Below are 19,627 nucleotides of genomic sequence, written 5' to 3'. Positions count from 1 at the left end.
AAAATAAATGTTTATCTTAAAGTTTTACTTTGCTCATAATCTGGCATTTAAAGTGGTATATTTCCTCAATACTACTACTAATGTTACCAATATAGTAAGTTGGATCTTTTTTCTCCTTCTCTCTGCAATCAAAATATCCCCTTTTTAGCAGTTAAACGTCTGGCAAAAAGGAGATATACTGTATGCGAGCGAAGAGTAAACACACCAAATTAGACACTGATTACATCATATTTTGAATCGGGGGGCTAGAATGGCATCATATGAAGTTTTATGGGCACTGTCAGTTACCTTTTAAATAATACACTCACCATGGAGACGATGTTTACTTTAAGAAAACAAGTGTACGTTTTGCCTGTTAGAGGCACAATTCCTTAAGTGCTCGGCAGGTCTGTGCAGATGTTTGTAGTGTAAACACATAGTGAATATTAGAATGATGTAAACCCAGAAGGTCTGCAGTCTATTACCACCACTTTGCTTCTTTATTTATAATGTTCGAGATTAACAATAAAGCTAATTCTATTCCATCATACAGTGTCCTCTGCAGCAGATTTGATTTACATGTTGTCTGATTGGATGATAGACAGGCGCTGCCTTTCCTGCAGAGTGTGTGTGTGTGTGTGTGTGTTTGCAGTTGCATGGCGACAGTGTGGCATGCATGATGGAGACGTGTGCTGGAACTGATAGGATCTCTGAGAGGCAGCTCCCCTGGGTTAATGGGGGAGTTATCCTATTAGAGCCCCTCCTTTGCTCCATTCCTCCTCTTTCTGCTGGAGAGCACCCATCATTGCCTGGTCTCTCCTGCAAAAGGGAAGAGGCTAATGGCCTCAGCCGTAAACAGTACAACCACAGCCGGACTGTCCATCGGGAGCACCAGGAGAAATCCAGGCCAGCTGATTGGCCTGGAGTGTCAGGCATTAAAAGGAGAAAAGCCCTGTCATATCACAATTTCCCTGCCCGAGTTGCAGTAGTGGAATGTAGTACATGTACTCAAGTACTGTACTTAAGTACACATTTAAAGGTACTTTACTTTGCAAATTAAAATGCTAACATAAAAATGTGATGAGCTTATAAAATTGTTATAGATAAAAAAATACCTTCCAGTATATAAAATGGTTCGAATTAGCTTTACCTCAACCAGCTACAACAGTAAATTGCTTCTTACGCATAAATGCATGAGCAAAAATAAACCAATAACATACAGGATAATAGTCTACCAGACTGGTCCATTTTTCGGCATTGTAAGTCATTTTACTTTTGATACTTAAGTACATTTTTCTGATCATGCTTACGTACTTTTACTTGTAATATTTTTTTAAATTACAGTAGTGCTACTGAATACTTCCTCCTACTGCCGAGTAATAAAGGGCATCAACACATAATCATGCTGTGTATGAAAGCAGGAGATGCATGGACATAAACTCTTTTCCGTCAGGGCGAAAGGCCTGGGCTGACGGTAGATTCCCAGCCTGAGTTATTATCCCTGAGTCCTCTCCTCTCTTTTTGTATCAGTCTCCTGTCTGACTGGCTGTCTCTGTCTCTCTCTTACGTACCTTCTCTCTCCACCACTTCTCCCTCACTGCTGATTCCCAGGATCGATATTTCTCGGCGGGTGCCCTTACGTTTCCCTCTCGACATGTTGGGCCATTAATCACCGCTCTGCTTCTCCGGCAGGAAGGATGCCTCAAATAGATCAGGTCGGAGACATGGGAATCAGGTCCAACGGGTCAGCTAAGCCATATTCATAAATAAAAAGCATTAAGACAAAAAATAATGGAAGCACTGGATTTAACAAATGTTTCTTAGGATGCTGCCCCCCCCCACCCCCACCCCCACACACACACACACACACAAAATGACAACAACTTTAGAAAATGTTTTACTGTGATTTTTGTCATATATCTCTGCTCACATCAACTGCAGCCACTGGAGAAACTGCACCACAGGAAACAAAAACAAAAAACACTGGTAGGCCTACAGTATATTTCAAAAGATGCACATTCAAGAACTGGCATCCTGTTGTTTAAAACTTAACCTTGCTGTTGTGTAAATCACTCTGGCCCCGAGTTTTCCTCCTCCACAGATCTGACCATCATATAAAGCATTCTTATTGCACATATGTGTGATAGTGAAAGTCAAAGGAAGAAAACTTTGAAGATTTCAGGAGTGTGCATCTGGGCTCCTCTCCGAGTGTTCACTCCCTCCACAAGAGCTGGTTATTTCCCCATGGCTTCTGAAGGCAGCCCGAAGACATTGACCTAGGCCTCAGTAATGGCCCCTTGGTGGCCATCCTGTCTTGCGATGTCCATCCTCAGCATAGCTGAGTGCTGAGGCGCTTGACATTTTTATGCCGTAACTTCACCACTCCATCAGCAAGGGTGCACTTGTAAGATGTTACAATAACGGACGTGAGGAAAGAACTATAAAAAGCTGGAAGGATTAAAACAATCTTATAGATCACAGTCAACTGGGGCCTCCATGAGGCTTGGTCCAACAGTGAGCACAAATTGTGCTTTAGGTTTTTTAGGACATCAAAGGTGGTATGGGGAAGGTGACTCACCCTCAGCGGGGAAGACTGATATATGGTGTGAGGAGGGAACCAGTATGAGGCTCATTGAGGGGCTCATGGGGAAACTTCTTGGACAAACTCTTACTGCACCTCGTTTGCCCTTGTGACCCATATTACTGACAGCATTCGGTCAGGAGAGGAGAAGTAGTTTTACTTTTTCCTCACAGAAGATGCTCAGAAGCTGTTGCCATCACTCAGGCAGTGGGAATGGCCTTGGTTTATATTGTAGGCATGAGGGGTAGAAAACAGACAAGGATCATGTTCATCTTTTAGGCTGCCACTGTTTTAACCACATATTTAAAAAGTTATCATGTTCAATGGGGCGCGAACCCCTTCTTGGGTCTCAAATCAACTTCTCTGCTCTTTTGTTTCTTTAGAAGATGAATAGTGGCAGAGCTAAGCCAAAAACACACAAATAGTTCAGAGAGTGTAACGTTTAATTGGGTTTTTGCACCACCAATCATTTAGGATTTGGAGTCAAAGGTATTTCCAAAAGAAACCAATGTTTTTCCTACCAGACTATAATTATGCTGATTTACACCAATGGTTGCAAAAACATTTAATTTCACCTCCTCCCTTCAGCACTAAACGTTGTCCTTTACTGCAGCACAGGCAGGCCATTGTATCTCTGCATTACGATAAAGAATACGCAGATAAGTGGAGACTCGTACCAGACAATGGCTTTTCTATTGCAAGTGTGGGTAATCTTCTTGTGGAGGGAGGCACTGTGTTTTGGCAAATTGCACCAGATTCATCAGGCTATAGGCATCCCCTTTCCTGCTCTCTCCTCAGGTTTCCTACGCCCCATCACAGCACGGGGGCCTTATAGTGCTGCCCGCTCTCAATAGGCAGGGCCGACGCTAAGATTTCAGATACTGGCCAACCGCTCTGAGGGAACAGGTGTCCCCTCTGTCTGCCTGTGGTAGAGGTCCCGCAGTGGAAGCATGGGAAAGGGCAGCCACCGCAGAGGTTCTACCCCAGCGGACAGGTAACAGTGCGCCTTTCAACTCAGCCTGAATTCAGCTAAATTGGTATCCTTTTAGGAACCACGGGAAGCAGTTGGAGCTAGAAAATAAAGAGCGGAAATTCGCCCGGTAATTCCCAGCTGGCTTGAGGAGTATGGTGCTCTCACAATGGGAAAGGAGAGAAACTATTTTGATGTGTAAATGAGATAAGAAAAAAAGTTGCTTTGGCCAAGACTGCTTAACTTTGTTGCTTGCTTTAATACAACACACCTGACTTATCATGTATTCAGTAAATTAAAGGATTCGTTGTACTATCTACAATTTCACTGAACACATACACACAAAAAAAAAAAGTTTAACATTAAGTGTCATTTCCCTGAGGACAAACTTTTTTGTTTTTTGGTCTGACATGAGACAAGAGGACTTTGAGGCCTGGTGGTTAACAGGTCATTCTGGAGCGAGATCAAAAGAGCAGCAGTGTGAGCCCTGAAGCAACCAACTCATCAGGGTGACCTGTGATCAATGGTGCAGGTGTGGAGGAGCACACCGGGGCAGGTAAATATCTCAGAGGCTAACACCTTTAACTACTCATCGGGAACACATTTGCATGAACTTTGAATGTTGGGATTATTATAAATCCAAACTTTTAACTATGGGGAGTTTAAGTCTGGAAAACACTTATTTATGTCCAAGTAATTAATATCTTTTGTTCTGCAACAGTTATTAATGTTAACTCTCACTGACAACACACCCACCCTGTGATCCCCACCATTCATAAATGTAGCCAAACATAAACAGCTAAATCATCAATGTCAACCATAGCCTCAAGGAAGCTCTGGGGTCGTAGAACAAAGACATTTGCAAATGTCACTTGTGACCTCCACGCTCGAGTTCTTCAGAGTGATAATATATCGATGGGAATGCCATTAAAAAACAGTTTCCAGCTCCTCCTGGATTCATTTGCGCTGACCCAGAATGCAGTATTTTCTTAACACAAGCAGCAGGCTGCTTTGATGTTATCTCCCTATCCAAACAGTGGAGGGCCGGCTGCCCCTGCCCCGCCTGTGGCCACGGAGGACGGCGTCGATTAATCACAGTGAAGCCTGCGAGAGCGCGCTCATAAATCGCCTCGCCGCTCCTTAAACAGGAGAGTCCCAGGGTGCAGCTCCGTCATTTATCAACACTCTCCCCTCCGGATGAGGAGTAAATAAAACTCTGAATATGGAACGGTGTCCTGGGATATTGAGCATATCCACTGGTGTAATGGTAAATAAAGAAATGCCAAACTGTGACCTCCAAGCAGTCATTAATTTATTTTGTTTATTTATTGAATGAATATTTTCTTTAAATCCTTCCTTCCTTTAAAATATCTCGCATTAGTTTGGTGCTATCATACTTGGGCTACTTTTATATGTAGTAACTTTACATAATTTAGACCTATGCTACATTAACAAAACTATAAATTCTATAACCTGATTTAATGATGACCTAGCTTATTTGAATGTATTTTGTTTATGTATTATAATATTAAGCTCATACAGCATTCTCTGTATGTCATATTTTGACCAATAGGAACTCCACGGAAACTTTGCAGAAATATCTATAGAGATGAAATAATCTTTTGATTAATTGTTAATTAGATTGGCAGAAAATTAACTGGCAAATATTATGATAATAAATTCAACATTTAAGTCATTTTGTCCAGCAAGAATACCAATAATTTAGTAGTTCAAGCTTTTAAATTGAAGATATCAGCTTGGTCTTTTTTATTCATCGATTAACCGAGTATATAATCAGCAGAGTAATCAATAAAGCCCCGAAAATGAATATGGCATCTTTTTCAAACCTACAATAGCTCCTTCTCATCAGATGCATCTTTACTCCAAGCTGTATGGCAGAGAAACAAATAGCTGCCATGGTTGCATAATGTTTCCCTCAAGTGGAGATTAAGAAAAATGCATTAGTTTGGGGCTAAGAACAGTAGATCATACGTATATTCCTGGATCGGGTTTTATGCTTTGTGGATTTTGTTGTGATGTTGTAGAGAAAAACCCACACATACTTATAGAAAAACAGAATAATGTACATGCATATGAATTCATGTGGTCAATGTGATGCTGCACATTCACAATACTCTTGGTTAAGGTTCCTCTTAGGACAAATGTGTGGACGAGCTTCTCTTCTGGCTGGTCTCCCTCCGTAAAACTTTTCCATCTTACAAATACTATTCCATAAACATTTAGGCATGAAGACCAGAAAAAAATATAACAATTTCCCAGGATTTTTCTTTGGGACTTTGGCTGGGGTTGTAAACATTGCTCCTTGTGTGCGGCAACACTGGAGTCCTGTGAGAGTCTGGGAGAAGCAGCAGCAGAAAGCACTATCTCCATCATCGGCGCTCACCAGGCCTGTCCTCACACTGGCAACCCCACAAAGCCTGCCCGGAGACAGATGACAGCGCCACAAAGACAACACAGGTGGCTGGCTGCAGACCACCTGGAGCAGAAAAGCTGGGCCACACTAAGATCTCTGGGAGACACCACAGAGAGGAGAATTTAGAAATGGGGGAAGAGAGGGAGGAAATTATGAGGGGGGTTGGACAGAGTGAAGAGTCGGATAAAGCAACAGACAAACAAAGGATAGGAATTAAGATACTCATTGAAGGAAAAGGAATGGAAAGAGTTAGGCAGCTGAGACAAAGTTTCAGGACATGTTTGAAGAACTTTCAAGAAACCTATTCTTAGCTATTCTTAGTTAACAACTCAAAGCTTTAAGGAATTAGTAAGACATTTTGGTAAATGCACTTCTTTGCTAAGAGTTAGACTAGAAGATTGTGTTTGTATGGTAAATATGAAGCTACAGCCTGCAGACGGTTAGCTTAGCATAGAAACTGGAAACAAGGAAACATCTATGCCTGGCTCTGTACGAAGGTAACTAAATCACACCTACCAGCACCTCTAAAGCTCTCCAATTAACATATATCTCGTCTAAACCGGGGGTTATGTGTGGGACTATTTTTTAGCTGGAAACAGTGACTTCTTGGAGTGACAAATTGTTGTTTTTACACTTCGGTTGTTGAATGAATTAAAAGACAAAATGTGTTTATTTGTCTAGCTGTTTCCCCCTCTTTCCAGTCTTTGTGCAAAGCTAAGCTACCCAGCTGCTAGCTTAAGCTGTATATTCAACAGACATAGAGTGTGGTATCAGTCTTCTCATCTAACTCTCTGCAAGAAAGCATTTAAAGCAATTCCCCAAAATGTTGAACCATTGCTTTGAGAAACCTAATCTAAATAGGTTTTGTACCTTGCATTTTGCTTCAAAAATGTCATGCAACTCCAAAATTTTAACAGATAAGTTACATAATTTTAGATAATAACAGAAATAAACAATTGCATGCCAACATTTTGAGAAGATCTTATTATAATAACATACAACTGTTTTTCTATAATAGTTTATTAGAGTTAACATTTTAAAGAGGACATAGAAAGTGATGTCAGCAGAAGTAAGATGAAGTTTGTTTTTTTTACCCCTAAATGACATCTATACTATTATTTATAGTGATGGATAAACTCATCAAAGCTAACCCTATATCTATCACCAGCATTAGTGAAGGGTTCGTCTCACATGTCACAATAGGGCGGCTTACATCAAATTTGACCTCTCTCCTATTTCCTTTAACAATACCATTTAATAACGATATGGTCCGTTACGCTCCACATTGCGATTACATGCCCTCCTTTCAAGAGGTTTTCTCCTGACCAAGATGAATCTGTCTTCGGGACTCACGCTCATGCCCACCTTTGAACTGAGGGAGATGCTTTAGTGCCGTGACCTCAATCCATTCCCCCCTTATAGAGCTCAGTGAACATTTATCCAGACAGCACAATCCCCTGGATCAAATTCTTCAGCACGATGGAGAATTTCTGGAGCCAGCGAGTCTTTAAAGCAGAGATGGACTTCCAGTGAGGAAGAGTGGACTTGATAGCCTTTAGGACCTTAGATCAAGTTTTCCTGTGTTGGACATGACCAGTGGTTAGTCTTTACAGAGATGGAAGAAAAGGGAATAAAAATAAGTCAGACAGAGCATTGGTGGGGGACTGATTAGAAACGCAGAAGAAGCCAGTACTGCCAGCCGCGGGCCTGTTTAAAGTTTTTGACCTCCATGCTTTTACATGCAGAAATAGCACATATGACCTTACCTGCTGCTGGAGGAGCACTGTTCATCATCAAGGCAGATTGGCAAGCCTCCTTTATGCCGTTGCATTGAAAGCCACTCACAGGAGGTTACCTTGAAATAAAGACAAAGTCAAAGGCCTGCTATTCTTCTATAATCTGTTAGCTTTGGAAAGTTATCAATTCCCCTTCCACTCAACATCTTCATCTCTTTCTGTCCTTGTTGCTATCACTAGATTTTCTTTTCTCCCTCCATTGTCAGCATCACCTCTCCATCTCACAGACTTCATTTGTCAGCCTATTTCTCCCAACATTCAACATTCCCCCCCCCCCTCCCCTTTTTATGCCCCAGTCTCACCTCATCAGGAGCGCTTCCCTATGTGCACTGCAGCTCTCCTGTGTATCTGCATGCGCTACATCTGGGTCCAGGCCTGCTTGGTGGGAGCCCTTCACCTCCAGTGCAAGGCCTGACTGTCTTCAAGCCTCCTCAACAGCTGTCATGAAAAACCAAACAGACACTCTTAATTGGTGTTCCAGACTCAAGGAAACTGGACTAAAATATTTGCATAATTTCTAAGAGGACGGAGGAAATTGTTAAAACATGTGAGCCGAGGCCCCGGCTGCTGTAACCCTACCCGTCGGCCGAGTGGCTCTTGGGTGCCACCCAGCGCCAACGGTGCCAAGAGGGAATGGAGGGGGAGGGCGACAGGGGTGAGGGGAGGGCAGTGGAAGAGGGAGAGGCGAGGAATGAAAAGGTCATACTGGCTGATCCTATTAGAGTGTCTCACCTTCTCCTACTGCTCAGAGCCAGAGAAGACCTGACACAGGCCGAGCCAAGCCTGCAGTATCGTATTAACACACAACACTGGGTGGTTCTTGTTAGGGCAAACTACATTCTTTTTTCACCTGATATTTCTTCTGTTGCTTTTGCACATGTACTGTACACATGGGTGTTTGTGTGTTTCAGGTTCATGCATTTATACTAAATAAAGCAGTAAGTGTGAGAGGGTTGTGAGATGATCACCACGTTATTGCCTTTTTCTTGTAACATAAAGCATTGTTTGACCTCATGGAGGCCTCTAAAAGTTATTCAAATTAAACTCAATTAAATCACTCTTTGCTTGCTTGAAATGCTCACAGCTCATAGAAATATGCAACCTTAAAAAAAAAAGTCATGACTTGACTTATTCTTGTTTTAAAGAGTCTCAAGCCAAACATGGTTGTGAGCCTGTAGCTTATATTATTGCATGGATCATTGCAGATTAATTAAGCAGAGTATAAGATGCATTCGTGGCAAATTAAAGACCTGAACTGCTCAACAGTGCCTTGAAATCCCAAATTGTCCTCACATCTCAGAGTTGATGTTTTAAAATAAAAAAAACAATAACAAGGTTGGCTCATTTGAAAAAAAAAAAAACTAATTCAGAAGGAGAGAAACGGGTGATAATTTTATGACCAAATGGGGTGATCTTTTAAAGTACATTGTTATGAAATGATATGTTGCTGCAACCACAAAGAACTGTGGACAAGTAAGACTTTGTATAGATTTAAACTGTAGAATGTAAATGAAGTAAGAATTAGTGTTGGAAAAAAGAAATATATGGAAAGCAGGACAGTAAATATTTGTGTATCAGGTACGTAGCCTATAAGTGCTTGTGTGTGTGCAAGTAGATGTGCTGTATGCATATGTTGGTATTCTTTTCTTTCTATTGTTTTGTACATATATTTTTGTGATTTGCTAGAGAATACGTACATTTTGGTGTATGGTTACAGCAAAATCAATTCAATGAGTAATAAATGTGTATATGAATGGAGATATGTATATTCAATTAGAATTGAATACAACATGATACAATAGAATTTGACACTCTATCCAAACTTTTTTTTTAACATATTGTATTAACGTGTATTAGTTCATATTAGAATTAGCATATATATATGCAGCAGGAATCTGACCCCTGTCCTCCTCCATCCTGGTTCCCACATAGTGAACCAGAGTGGTGGGCGTTCACAGCCACAGCTGAGGCAGGGGTAATTAAACTAGTCTGGGCCATGTGGAAAAGACATAGAGCTTTAAATGCCCTCACTGGAGATAACATGAGCGCCATGCAGATAGATCACATGGGAGCCCTCCGTTTACTGGGGATGCCAGCTGCACTGAGACACTGCGGCGAGCTTTGTCACCTTGTAAATGAAAGAGGAGAGACAGGGAAGTGTGGGGAAGTCAATGAGTGGAACTACAGTGTGTCTTTTTGTTGCACACCAGAGGTAGAGGGAGCAGACAGGGGAACATGGGGTCTGAAATTGCACGGTGCTTAATAAAAACACGGAGGAGGCTAGTATGAGACGCATGAAGTAGCTCAAACAAGCATCAGGTGTCTCTGGGATTTCAAAAGGAAATTTCATGCTGTAAAACTATTTTATGGTTCTCAGCTAAGAGAGATGGTGAAATACAAGCCTATGATTGTTGATATTAGATATTATTTAGTTTTCATTTTTTTTGCAATATAGATGCAAATGAGCCATCACTGTACACTTCAGTATAAAGGAAATGGCAAATTACAAATTCACCAGAGCTACAACTATTATAAAAAACAACTTTGTATTACTGAGGAGTGATTAGATCTAATCGAATGGAGATAAGGCAAGTAAACAGATCATGAAACAGCCGCTCCTTATGAATACAACATAATTATTAAATGATTATGGGGATTACACACCCACCAGGGTTTGTGGCATGTCTTCATTATCACACAGATTAATCAACGCCACAGGATGAGGCAGCAGGCTGGAAAATTCAGTGCAAGAAAGATGCATGAGGTGAAAAACAAGAACATATAGCATTTTCATCTTAAAAGATAGATAGCGAAATATATACACACACACACACACACACACAGAAATAGATAAAGACACTGAAAAATATATTTGTTAAACAAATAAACACATTATATTTGCCACAGCACAGTGGCAAATACTAGTTACGATGTATGAAATTCAGTATTTAATTTATAGAAAGTCTGTTTGGTTCAACTCTCTGGAAGCAGGTAAAGCAGTTATTGGTGTTTGGATGATGAGCTTTTATTTAATGAGATGAAATGATCACAAATGCTGCAGGTCACACTGAATCTGGCACAGGCACACACAGCTCACATCTTTAATGCTCCAAGGATGCAATGTACTGTATTTCATTACCAATTTGGTTCCCAATGTGTGATTTTTATATCAATGATGATGAAAAAGTCAAAATAGGTGGAGTTGAATGATAAATCACATTTGGGGTAACTGTAAATTAATGTTTTTGAACTGCATCCGTTTTTCAAAGTTTTGATATGGATCAGAGAAACGTTATAAAATGTTCTTCAACTGCATCACAATGTATGAACGACTAGTGAACAGTTACCCTGATATTAGTGGTCTTCCCATTATATGGCGCAAATGAATCAGTGTCACGGGCCCAGACAGTGGGAGAAAAATATTGGATGAAAAATGTCTGCATGGTAACCATGGGACACAAACAAAGGAAGAGAGCAAGGCACTGAGAGTGACGGAGCGGGTCTTTGATGTAGTGATAGAGAGAGAGGCGTGTATGTTTGTGTGTGTGTGTGTCTTACTCTTACTGATGCAGAGAAGAAGGAAGAGACAGTGAGAGAAACAGTGCGTGTGTCTTTTCAAGTGTGTGTGTGTGAGTAGGTCTTTCTATGATGACAGAACGAACGACCTCTTCTGTCATGCATGGCCTTGAGAAGCCTCCATGGATTTAGGGCTCCATCAGCCGGGTGGGGGGGTGGGTCGGCTCTCTGGCTGTCCTTGGAGCTGCCCGTTTGTCTCTTTCCACACCGCCGACTAGCCAAACAGCAGGGTCCTCCGCCTCTCCCATGGGTCAGGTCCCTCTCAACCTCCGGCAAGCTTTGATCTGACGGACAGAAGAAGGGGGTCTGAGAGGGCTTTGGGAACTTTAAGCTCTGTGTAGGTGTGTGATGGGCTAACAGACAGAAAGGCAGGGGGATGGTCAGAGCCAGGTGGGGTCAAAGGCCGGTGTCCATCTCCACTGTCCTGTTTGTGGACCACAGAAAAACAAAAAAAAAGTTTATAAAAGATGCATGGAGTTTAAAGCTGCAATAATCAAAAAAATTTTTACAATACCAAGGGATCAAATGACTGTCACTCTTCGTGAAGAACCCACTGGGAATTACTGCCCGACTCTGTAGTTTTTAGCTCTGGGAAGTATTATAGCATCTTTCAGCTCATTGTTTTGCTTTTCTGACCCTCAACTTCAATGTTTAGGTCCACTCATCGCTCTCAAAGTTTTGTTTTTAGGCACCACAGCAGCTGTTCTTAGTTTGAAAAAAAAACAAAAACTGTGCTTTACCTGTCTGGCATCAAACAGCAGATAAAGTTAGCAACTAAACATTTGAGGAACATAGTAGAGCATTTAGCATTTAAAGAGCCAGATATTTTCATTGTTCGAGTTGGTAGAGACCAAAAACATGGCTAAAAGATGAGTGAATATTAGACGTGTCAGATGGCCAAATGAATGCTAACATTGCTACGTATCTGTTGGGTGTGTGTGCTAAATAATTAATTATTATAGGTTTAAACCACTCAAAATCTGCATGATTTTAATACATCATGCCCTAACCTTTTGTACCTTCTGCTCAAGGTGTTTTCAGCTTAATTGAATTATTCAGTAAACATATTCATTTGCTGTTTAATTTGCTAATAGTGCCACTGATAAGTTGAATTTTTCAAAATGTGAAGAAGCAACCTACAGGAAAAGATATTAAGAACGAGCTTTGTATCACTTTATGATGAGAACAACCTGATTGCTCACCTGTGTGATGGGTTGCATGTCTGTGTGATCACTGTATATGCATGTAGACCTCCACATGTGCCACTCATCTCCACGCCTTTTCCCCACGGGCAGCCTCTCTGACCACCACACAGCCATCAGCCCTCCACTCACTTCTATCCAGGACAGCCCCCTTTTGAAGGCTGAGTAATTAACGTGCCATCTGATACACCATCCGGCCATAGAGGCTCTCCAGGGACACACACACACACACACACACAAACCTGTATGCACACTCGCACGCTTACACGCACAGGTGATCCATCAAACAGTGTTAACTGGCCGAGTGTCGCTGTCAGCTGTGTCTCGTTGTATGATGGTGACCCTGAGGTTAGCCCAAAGAGACCATCATGTGCACTAATGACAATCCCCTCTTCAGCAATTTGGAATTGGATGCACCATAAAACTAATCCTGAAGATATGATGTCTGATTGAAGGTCTCTAACTATTGCCCTAAAGGGATAGTTTGGGATGGGGGAAATCTACTGACTAAGAATCATACAAACTGGTGAATGAATACCTTGTTTGTTTTTTTACTATTTGCGTAGCTTGAAAGTGTGTCAGGCTTTGCTTAACTTTGTTAGAATGTGTTTGCGATCAAGTAGCCACTGTGCTTAAAGTTAGGGACAAAATGTATCAATAATAATAATAATAATAATAATAATAATAATAATAATAATAGCTTGCATTTTTTTCTTTAAAAAAGTTTTCACAAATACACAAAAAGACTGAATAATTACAAAATGATGTGTGATTTGTCTAGGTATACTAGTAAAGTATTTTTTATATAATACATAGTCTACTCTTTCTTTCTTAATAATTAAATGGCAATTATAGATAAATAAGATCAAACTTGAAAGCCAGGTTTAACAAAATACATACTGTAAATATATTAAAATGTGGGTTTTACTCTGGGTGAGTAAGAAATAAAAAAAACTATCAATCTCCCCCAATACTGAACTGAGTTGTTCTTGTTAGCACATACTTTAATCAGTTTTAGAAACCAAAAGGCATGCTAATAAAATACATTCATTTGACAAAAATGTCCTCGTAATTGATTAAAATTGATTTGAATTGTGAAATATGTGGACGTGTGTGTTTCCCCCCGTCGATGCAACGTTTGATATGGTGGTGTTACGTTTTTCATGCTGCTGTGTAAATTAGACACAAGGGTTCACTTGTGTTACAAATCTTGACCTGAAATCAGCACAAAAGTTCAACAACATTAAAATGAGTAATGGGAGAGAGTAAATTTTTACTGTGATCAAGATCAAGGAATATAACGGGAAGTGTTATAGCGACGAGGAAGTCTTTGTAAAGCAACAAATATCACTGCAGTAACACAAAACATATCTATCTCTTTTCAAAAATGTAAAAGACTGGCATTATTTGTTGCACCTGTGTAGACTGTGCGTTCTTCAAAAAAAAAAAAAAAAAAAAACTAGATAAGAGACCACATCTCAATACATTTCTTTCTTCCACTGAGATTTTAAAGGACATCACGTTCTACATGATGACCGTGAAATCACTTTGATTTCTGATGTGGTCATGGAAAGTTCAAGCCTCTTAGAAAAAAGGTTGAAATTGGGATTTAGTTGCTTGGATGTGGCCATCAGAGACCCATGACAGAATATTTTCTACACAAGGTTAAAGGTGATGTCAAAATAAGACTGATGCCTGGAAAAGATATCCTTCCTGACATTTATTTGGACTTGTAAAAACATTTGGTACATAGATTGATTGAAATGATGGACTCCTGTAAAACAGTTATTTCAACATATTAATATAGAAATACATTCACAGGTAATCTGTACACAACAAGCCAGCAGTAATTAAAATAGGAAAAATAATAATTTAGCCTGTCCATCTTAGCTGTGGGTGTTGACCAGAAAAGCCTGTGTATTTTTTTGGTCTAAAAGATCACTTTTGATGTGGCCAACACTGCCATGGGCAATGTGTCAGAAAAGAAAAAGTAAAGGACAAGAGAGGAGAAAAAAAGAGGGTAAGAAAAGGATCTAATCCATAGTTGCAGGTGTGTTACACTTTTGTTGCCCCAGCAGAAGTTCACAACAGAGTTGATGACAAAGGGCCAGGCCCCATGCAGCCTATTGTGGCCTGGAGAACAATATGGAGGCTGTGAATGGCTAATCCCTCTGGACCGCTGACAGGTTGGGCCTTTAAGCAACCTGGGGACTCATTTCTCCACTGGGCTGGGCCGCTGTCTGACAGGGATGGGAAAACCCAGGCTACTTACAGTCACTGAGCCTTCGCCCAGAGCGGAGACTGGGAGCCATTGTGAAGGGAAAATATTATCTCCATTGTCAGGTTGTGGCCGTCTTTGTAATGTCAGAAGATGAACTCGGGGAGAATACGCCACCGGAGGGAGACTGGAGGAGCGATAGAACCAGATCAGACTGAACGCGAGTTTTCTGTTGACCTCATTAATGCTGCACAGAAATACAAGTGTCCCAATGGAATCTACTAATAACAAAAGTGTTTGTGTTGATATTTTCATTTATTGACTGATATTCAGTTTTTACATTTTTTGATATTTCAAACTTCCAGTCAATATTAATGATGTAAGTTGCCCTTTATTAGTTATTATCATCTAGATAAAATTTCTGAAAACAAAAAAGGCCTTCAACAACAACTTTAATTTCCCCCTCTGTATAGTCAACACCAAAGTTTAAAAAAAAAAACTTTCACAAATAACATGATTTTTATTTGTATGTACAGCCTAACTGTGTTTGCATGTCTGCAAGAGCACACCTTACACATCCAGAAACTCAGACACAATGGGAGTAGTATGCAGTGTGTACGTAAAACAAGCCCATTGAAAGAACCTAGTGGTGTTAATGTCTTTGTGAGAGAGACAGAAAGGCGAGGACAAGATAATAGGCCAGGGGGGCACCGCCCAGACCTTGTAAACAGGACTGGGATAACTCCACATGCCCTGAGAACAAACACAAATATCTGTTTCTTCTGGGCTGCCATTGGCAGCAGCAGGACACAACCCAAACAGCTCAGCGACTGTCTCAGCCAAACACACAGCAGTTCGGTTTGGAGACAATGGAGGACGAGGGCGAGAGAGGGCCGCGGGGCTTGTGTGGATATTGTTTTGTCAACCTTCCCCTAATAGCACCCTCCTTACCTCTCCTCACCAATTTATGCATCTTCCCTCCCATCTTCTTCTACTCTGTTTTCCCCCCGTTTGGCTCGACCTTTCCTTTCAGAGTGTCCAGCTCATCCTGCCACAAAGAGCCTCCATTCTCTCCTGAGAGGAGGCTGCCAGTCCTGTACTGTAACCCAATCACCTATCTAACAGAAGAGTGTGTCATCTCCACAGAGTAACAGGAAGTCAGATCTCCGTCTCTCTGCCTCTGTCTCTCTATCTCAGTCACACTTACTCACCAGAGGGCATATGCATACATGCATGTATGAGCAGCAAATTACCAACATCCTGGACAAAACAGCATGACATTTGATTTTGGGGTATTTTTTTTTATACTTGACTTGGGGGGGTTACATTGACGTAATTGTGTTCTTTAAAGATAAGGCTGGTGATATTCTATATTTTTGTCAACAAATCCAATTAAAGGACCAAAACTAACACTACTTGTCTGTGTAGCCAAAGCCTGATCGAGCTTATTACATTCCTTTGTGCCATAGACCTCCAATGTTGTTACTGTTCCCACATGAACATGGTCACTGTAGTTTATTTGGAGTGCTGCTGCCGGAAATATTCACAAGCGCATCAAATCTCCAGTTTAAATGGCATTTGCTGAACAATAACAGTGCCAAGCTGTTTTAAAAAAAAAAATAAGGCTTTAAAGAAATGAAAGTATAAATATAAGATTGAAATCTTTAGTATGGACTTTTGGGTTAAGTGTCAGACTATTGACACTATTGACAGACTACGACACTGTTGGTTAGGCTTTTCACAGGATTTGTAAAATGTCTTAGTCTTTAAATCACATAATTTAGTATATTTTATTAGTGAGAATAGTAATTCAGTTAACTGAAAAAAAAGTGTTTCTTGTCAAATAATAGCAAGAAGTTAAAATATTTGTTTTTTGGTAATTGTAACATTCACAGAAATGTGTGTGCTTGAAAGAATAAAATGAAATTCTTACACAGATGCACTTGCACACACATAATGTGTCAGTATCATTTAACCCTCAGCAAAACAAACACTTTCTCCCAGCATGTCCTTCAGTCCAAGTCCAGCTTTGGATGTGTTGCAAGTATCCTTAGGCCTACTTTTCTGGTTCCTCAGTTCATGACCACATTCCTGGAGATGTTAGGCAAAACTAAGTGAGTGCTGGTTATCCAAAAACTACATCCACATCCATGTTGTGCTACAATCCCACTACAATAATTATAATTATGGCAATTTGTAGAAAACCAATAGCCCAACTGTAACCTTACATTTATGTTTTAGGATGACAGTTCGGGTTCAGGGGTCAAAATGTTCATACCTGGAAAGAATGTATTTTCTAAACAAAGCCTGGACATAGCAGGGGAACTAATCTCCTCATGAGGAAGTGTATAAACGGGATTGAAATAGTTCAGGATTTACATATCCCTTTTCTCATTAGTGGTATTGAGTGATTGGATATTGAATAACAAACACGCTGAAAGTGGGTTTGGAAAGCTCAAAGCGTCGAGGGTGGATTCCTGCAGACTGTAAGGCCTAAAGTTAGTGCTTTCGGGGCAGCTACAAAGGCAGCCTCGCTGAACCCCCCGATGTTGGCTTTGGACCTATAGTTCCTTCCTGTTCATGGAAATTCTTCTACAAAAGAAAAATGTTTCAGTCGTACCAAAACAAGCCTTGATGGCTGACGATGCAATTTTAAATCAAAGCAATGTGTTCTGCATGAATTAAATTAATATCTGAACGGTTAAAAAAGACATAAAAACAGAGATAATGCTAATTAAACCAGACAATATTACTGTGAGCAAAGCACACAAGTAGCAAAAGGACATGTATTTGTTTAAAAAAAAGAAGTGAATTAAACTATTGATGTTTGGTAGCCATGTATGGAGAAAAATAAACATGGAAAATCAATTTAATGCTGAGGCTTCCTAATCCCAATATACTGCACAATGCAAGGAAAGTAAGTGTTGCATTCTGTTGTGACCATGTTGACCATTGTGAAGATATACTGACCTCTGCTGGACAAAAGAAAATGTGTTATGTGAGACCACCCATTGTAATCCTGTGTCCTCAAGTAGGCATATATGCCAGCACATATTTGTATTTAACCATTGTATTTCATTTAACCTGCTTATGGGTAGCAAAGAGGCAAATGCTATTACATTATTTCAACACTTCAGCAGTTCAAAATCAGGCCCTTGCTTTTACTTGTCTTTAATTTTCTGTATCTACAAACAAGTCCTCTCATTGTCCTTGTCTCGTTGTAAACCTCAACCGTTTTTACTCTAGAAATCTAAGGGCCCTTTTCACAGCAGATATTCTGATTTGTCACAGTAAAGCGCAGGCTTCAGTAATAACATTAACAATGGTTTTACTCAAGCGTCCCAGTGAGCCAGCATGTAGAAGCAGCTACATTCAGCCGTTATTAATGTTATTATCTACACCTGTGATTTTCCTATGACATGTAAAATGCCCTCTGATGTCTCCTATTTTAATTTCTCATACTAGTCATGCTGTCATCTATTTTAACCAGAAGACTGATTTTTTACTTTTTTAAGTAAAAATTCTGCCAGCTAGTGTAAGATTATTCCACTTGTTAATTTGCTTGTTTTGGGAAATGTTCTAGCAGTTTGCGTCAGTATCTTGAAATACGACAGAACAATCATATTGCTGCACCAGTATCACGAAAAAAGAGACTTAAAGAGAAATCTTAAAACAATTAAAGTCTTAAAACTGTAATTTGAATACAGTTTTTTTTAAAGGCAACGTTATATTACAGTAAAAGTGATTACCGTGGGTTTGCTGTTCACATTCCTCACTCACCACTAGATGCCACTCATGTAACATTATAAACTGCATGAGCTTCAATGAAACCTGCTGCAGCAACATATGTTCATCTTAGCACCAGTGTCTGTGTTTCTCCAGCCAGCATCGGCCGTAAATTGGCACACACTATCTGTTGTTTTATTTCCCAGAGTTCACTCCGAGAGATCAGCTCATTGCGCGTAAGCCAGCCCCAAAAATCATAATTTGGTTGACGTGCCATGTTTTGACTAATGACACCTCATTTTCAGTGCAGACAAGATGCACATTGGGCATTTACAAGTTGCTTTCCCTCTATGCCACATTTGAAGCGTATGGTGCGAGAACAGAGGAAGACCGAGTGTGAGAAGGCAGCTCATTAGCTGTCCGGGTCCAGCAGAGTAGCTGCTTTCTCCCAGGAGAGCAGTTCAGAGTTCTGGGAAACTCCCCAACACGCCAACAGCTGCGACTCTACACGAACCTGATGAAAACTCTTCCTCTTTCTCCTTCCTTTGTCTCTTTCTTCATGTCAAGCACTTTGTCAGTCTGTCCCACCAGACCCTGGATCTCTATCCATCTGTACTCACATCATCTTGGGGTTTAACTAAATAAAAGGACTCGTAGATCAAGAGATCACTGTCATACATTATACTCTGTCTGCTAAGTGTGGATGTTCATGAGTGTGTGTGTTTGTGCAAGTGTGATGTGCAAGTTTGGCTGTGTATGTGTGTGTGTTAAGGCGGGGGTGTGAGTGAACTTCTGCTTCTATCTGAACTTTTGACCAATGCTTTGTGAAGTTTTTTTTGTTTTGACTGAAATATGAACAACTGCATTCCGTCTGATGACATGGCTCCAGATCTCCACAGAGTCCTGCTGAAAGATAACAGTTGGGACCACAATACAAATAAAGCTGATTTGAATACATTGAAAAACTACAGCAACTTAATAAGATTTTGTTGGTGTCACTAATTTATACCTTTAATGATATTTAAGGGATTTGCACGTTTAGCAGTTATGATGGTGTGTATTTTTCAACAAAAAAATGAATAAACGTGTAAAAGTCTTGTGAAGTGATTTAATACAACATATGTTCATTGTTTTGTGAATAAGTG

The 19,627-nt window shown here is 40.4% G+C and overlaps 1 long non-coding RNA gene across 1 annotated transcript; it reads right to left on the bottom strand.

The window, feature by feature from the left end:
• Positions 1 to 7,141: 7,141 nt before the first annotated feature.
• On the bottom strand, positions 7,142 to 8,161 carry LOC120551972. The gene is made up of 3 exons (XR_005637945.1): positions 8,063 to 8,161; positions 7,731 to 7,819; positions 7,142 to 7,542 (listed from the first exon to the last, which is right to left on the bottom strand). It is a non-coding gene; the product is annotated as an uncharacterized LOC120551972 (long non-coding RNA).
• Between the last annotated feature and the right edge of the window lie 11,466 nt (positions 8,162 to 19,627).

This window comes from Perca fluviatilis, chromosome 22, assembly GCF_010015445.1.
Source record: "Perca fluviatilis chromosome 22, GENO_Pfluv_1.0, whole genome shotgun sequence".
In the NCBI taxonomy this organism is placed as follows: Eukaryota; Metazoa; Chordata; class Actinopteri; order Perciformes; family Percidae; genus Perca; species Perca fluviatilis.
The sequence above is the reverse complement of the archived record's forward strand: the minus strand, read 5'-3'. Positions and strand labels throughout refer to the sequence as shown.